This window comes from Fragaria vesca, linkage group LG1 (genome assembly GCF_000184155.1).
Source record: "Fragaria vesca subsp. vesca linkage group LG1, FraVesHawaii_1.0, whole genome shotgun sequence".
NCBI lineage: Eukaryota > Viridiplantae > Streptophyta > Magnoliopsida > Rosales > Rosaceae > Fragaria > Fragaria vesca.
In genome coordinates, this window is record NC_020491.1 from 2666831 (window position 1) to 2672137 (window position 5307).

A 5307-nucleotide genomic window follows, 5' to 3' on the forward strand; every position below is an offset into this window, starting at 1 on the left:
CCAAATGGTCAGGTTTGGAAATCTCAGTTTTTGTTACTATGCATTTGTACAAAAGTTCTAGGTGATGTTAATTCCCTCTTGAAATTTAACGACAGCATAGAACTGGGTCCCCCGGCTGCCGCCTATGTGCCGTCTCTTCCCCATCTCCTCTCATCTCTTCTACATCATCCTATTGTTCCAAGCGGAGTGGAAAATGAAGTAGATGACAGCTTGTTTTCAGACATGGAGGAAGAAGATGAGTATGATCAATTACCTGCAATCCGAATCCTGACAAAAGCCCAGTTTGAGAGGTTGACAAAATCACAGAAAACAGTTAGCTCTGTGCATTCTTGTATAGTTGCATACTCATCATTTCCCACGAAGGGCTGCTGCTTAATATATCTAAGGTTCTTCGTAGTCTGGTCAATCATATGTGGAGGTGTGTGTGAGAAATAGTACTGACGTTCGAGCATTACTGGCTCAGCTAGATGTTATTCGATTTGCTTGGGTCTTTGGATTGTGGGGGGTGGTTTTATAAGAGACGGATGTCTGTGCGACATTCCTTCTTTATTCAGGCATTGAGTTTTCTAGTTCTTTTTTTCGATTCATTCTGGCTTGTTGACGGTCTGAACACGTATACTTGGAAAAGCAAAATGGGATAATGACCATTTGAACTAAAAGAAGGATGTCAATGCCCATTCCAACCAAAAAAAGTTTTTAACAGCCCATTCAAACAGTTCATAACGAAAAGATAAAATTGCCCTAAATTAATAACTTTCTCCTTGTAGGATGGCAAGCAAAGTTGCTAGTCTGAGTGACAAACATGAAATGCATAAGCATGAACTACTTGATGCATATGAGATCTGTTAGGTTCTTCGTTCTTCACTTGTGCAGTCTTTGCTATCAGGCTACAACATGTAGCATGTATCCTTGTGTTTTGATCATAAAGGGATAACCAACAATTCTTATACCAACACAATTTGTTTTGTTGTCAGTAATTCACTCAACATGTTTTTGATTACTCAATTTTCCAATGCCTCAGATACTTAGACATGATTATAAACTAGACGCCCGAGTTCCTTACCCTTTTCTTATGTCATTAATGATGAGACATTGGTAAAACAATTCTGGTAATTCCTATGTTTTCACATAGCATTAGAATTCCCTAACCACTTTTCTGTTAAAAACCTTCCCAATGTAAAGTATGCAACTCCACTTATCTGTGCAAGTTCAGTAGTTTTGTTCTAAATCAGTATTTACAAGATCTTCATCATATATTTCCATTACTTGATCTGATCTTCTAGCTGAGTGTTGAAGCTCTTTCTAGGTCACTCAAGTTGGAAGCTCTTGTAAAATGTAAAGCAAATGAAAAGCCATCAATTGAAGAAGTCATGGTATACATGTATATATGTACGCATGTCATGGTCCATGTATATATGTACATGAAATGTCTGTAATTAGTAAAACCTAAAAATGAAATTAAGGAACTTAGTTTTTTTTTCTTCTTCTCGATCTGTTAAGAGTGGGACATTTTTGGATGATCTAACGAACTTATGTCTTCCTTGTACGGCCACGTCTTTCTCACCAAGCATGCTCAAATCCAATTTTAAATATTACCATATAGGACATGACACAGGATTACAGGGAAAGAAATATGTATATATTTTTTGATGCAACACAATCCAATTGCCATATCTTGGTTAATTAAGGGACTATTTTCCTAGTAATTTAGGGACAAAAAGCCAATCAATCCAAATATATGTTGCCATATCTTGGTTAATTAAAGGAATATTTTCGTAGTAATTTAGGGACAAAAAACCAATCAATCCAACATCTTGCCATATCTTGCTCCACCGAGGTAATATTTCCCTATTGTAATCTAGGAACATAATTATTCGATATCTATATAAATCAAAGATAACAAAATTAAAGAAAATAATATCATAAGTTGAATAGTAAAGCCTCTCTCAATCTTTCACAGTTGAACCATACAGAGAAACTGATCGACCAACAAAACCTAGCTAGCAAATCATTGATGGGAGACGATAGCTGCAGAGACCGGTCGATCTACGTAAGGGTAGCGTGCTGCACGGACAACCATTCATTTTGCTGGTATGTGATTGAGGAGAAACCATCTGACAATGACGAGGAGGACGACAACAATGACATACTGGAATGTAAATCTGAAACTGATATAATCAGAAGACTCTCCATTCCCGATTCAGAATTGCGCTATAACAGCCTTGCCGTCTTAAACTCTCATATATATCTGATTGGTGGAGATATTGATACAGAGAAGAATGAAGATGAAGAAAACATTGGATATAGGCACTTAGAACTAGGGCAAAATCAATGGCAGCTTGGTGGTGGGAATTTATCGTATAATCAATATGGTACAGCAGCTGTTGGCCACGACGGTTCTATTTACTCGGTGGGATGTAACCAATACCGACTGTCTCCGGACACTGGGATTCTTCAGAAGTTGCCTCTTCCGCCTCGGCTGAGCCGCGGAAACAAAGACGCGCTATACCAGTCCCATCTTCTTGCTCTTACAAAGAGTACACTTTTCATCTATATCAGTCACGGTCCGGATGATTCCAATTTTTTGCTTTCGTATGATTTGGCGACAGGCAAGTGGGACGAGGAGTACGAACCCTTCTCGGGTAAATGGTCTGCTGGTGTGGTGCTTTACAAGGACCGCTACTTGTTTTCTTTTGGAAGTCAGGATCCCATGTCACCTGCCGTTACCGCGAGGCGGAAGCCGGTTCGGCTGGTGGTTCCGGGAGTATATGTGTTTGATATTGAACTGCGACGATGGCTCCCCGAACCAGTTAAGGGTCTGCGGACTGACGGAACCGTCCTTCCCTATTCTTTCGAGACAGTTTATTGCGAGGTAAAATCCTGCGGTCCATGTTACTCCCCGTACTTGCTTCAGATCGGGAAGCAAAACGATCACAAGTTGGCTTTGTTGTGGGAGTCTCAATGCGAACACCCCGATCCTGGTGTGGCTCAGTGTATGCTCATTTGGTCCAAGTTCATACTCAATCCTGCTCCCGGTTCTTCTGATCCAATTCCTCCATTCTATGCAAGTTCGCTGTCAAATGGAAGCTGTGCTCTTGATGAGTGGACTTACGAGTTGTTCAATTGCGCAGCAGGAAACTAAGGGCTGCCACCTGAGTTAATATTTCAATTGCTTTACAAGCCAGGAATGTATGCATGAGTTTAGGTATTGGTTCTTTGCTTTCATTATGGTCAGGACTCCATGAGTTTTTTTTACTTGCTAAAGCAACTGTTTTTTCAATACGATGTTTTGCGAATCAGATGTGCATTCGTGATGTACTTGATATACCACTTGTGTGCATTGTGCCGTAATCATGCTTCATTTTGCCTTGCATCTCTGGAAACCGGATCGATCTTGTTTAGAAATCACTTTTGTAAATGTAATTAAGAGTACAAAAAAAATAAAATCCAACATAAATTCAAAAACACAAAAAACTGATTTTGAGGAGTCTAAACGAGCTCGAATGCCCAAAAAAGACCGTCTTCATGTTCAATGTTCTATGTTACGGAATCAAATTTTCCTCTATTTTGCACAAATGGCATGGGGAACAATTTTAAGGCATTGCAAGAGACAAATGCATCTCAACTCCATGCACGTATTGACTAAAAAAAAGAAATTATAACAACTTAAAGTTGTTGCATTTTTGCAGCACTCACTTGTCCCTCAAAAATTTTCACTTAGGTGAGCATACATATATTCTACTATATATGCCTTATTGATTATGAACTATTCCATCTTATACGTAACATGTTTGCTTATCTAACGGCCGGACAGTTTTAACGAAGAGATAAATGCATCTCAACTTTATGTACTCAAATAAAAAACAAAAATAATAACAACTTAAGACGTATTATGCATTTGTTTTCAGTCTTTAGATTCACTTTATCTCTCATCATCTATGTATATATATTTTTGCTTTGGTAGGCAATACAAGAGTAATACCAGAAAAAGCCAAATATTTGATTTGTTTTTTTATCTTGTATATCATATTAATTTCTTTGCTATTTGGTGTCAAATTTCTTTCTTTCTTTATCACCATACAGTCATCTTTCATCAAACTCATCATCATCATCCTCTTCTTCTTCCCCAAACCTCTCACACCTGGCCTTTGTTTTGTCGCCCCCTTTTCGTCTCTCAGTCCCCAATTTCCGAATCCCTAGAAACCTTGCTGGCCCAACTCCCCATTCTAGGGTTTCTGATTCTCTCATGGCCTTGATTCTCCTCCATCTCCAAAGCTCATAGTACCTGCAGCTAGATCCCCCAAATTTTGTACATCCCAGGTAACCCTCTACTTCTTCTTCATCAGTTTCATCTGTAAATTCTTAAACTTGTGAGTAATTATTGGGCTCTGAAATCACAAGCAGTAATAAAGTTTGAATCTTTTTTGTTTTCGGTTCCTGATTTTTCTTCAATACTCAATTGGATAGATACCCTTTAGGTTTTAATGGCTAAGAAACTAACCCAATTTACCCAACCTGTTTTTTTGGTGAAGTTTATGGTTGGTGTTGAATTTTGACTTTTATGTGCTTATAGGGTTGGTGAATGTTGTCATTGGAGTTGTGGAGTTATGATTTAGTTTTGGTTTGCTTATTGCAGTAGAATGTGTAGTATGAGTTTGATTGGTTCTGATGTGTGCTAGTGGGTTGTGAATGTTTTGCAGCAAGGATGCAGGGTTTTAGAGATTGGGTTCTTTCTCAGCTGGTATCCAAGTCTGTGGTCTCGCCGTTATCAGGAAGTGATAGTTTCTTCAGTGTGGGGCGTTCGACTAATGAAGTGCTTACTGACCAAGGTAGTACCTTCCATCTTATACTTAAAGATTGGTTGTTTAGTACTTTAGTTTGACTATGAAGAATCGCATCAGTGTATATGACTTCTACTTGAAAGAATACAGTTTAATGAAGCAATTTTTGTAGTTTCATGTAAATGTTTAAACAGCATCTTTTAGTAATCTGATTTACATATTCAACGAATCGTAGTTGTAATGGCTTAATGCCAGTGATCCAGTTTATCAACTCTTGATGCTGAAACTGTAAACCAAACTCTATGTATGAGTTATTTGACTAGGCAAGAGCTAATTGTTTGTGACTTTCAGGTGCTTCTGATTCTACCACTTTGGTAGCCCCGCCCATCCCAAATGAAGCTTCCAGCTCGATGAATAGGGATCAGGAAAATCAGTCTAGCCCTTCCCCACAGCATGTTGTAGTTGAAAATTCTGATCAATCGCATAGTGGCTCTGTTAAGAAAAGAAGGATCCTTTGGCAAAAATT

General features: G+C 38.6%; 1 protein-coding gene across 1 annotated transcript in view; it reads left to right on the forward strand.

Annotated features, from left to right (window-relative positions):
* Positions 1–5307, forward strand: part of LOC101305873 (translocase of chloroplast 90, chloroplastic-like) — a 9327-nt gene that overhangs the window by 1856 nt on the left and 2164 nt on the right. The gene's annotated exons all lie outside the window — the stretch shown is intronic.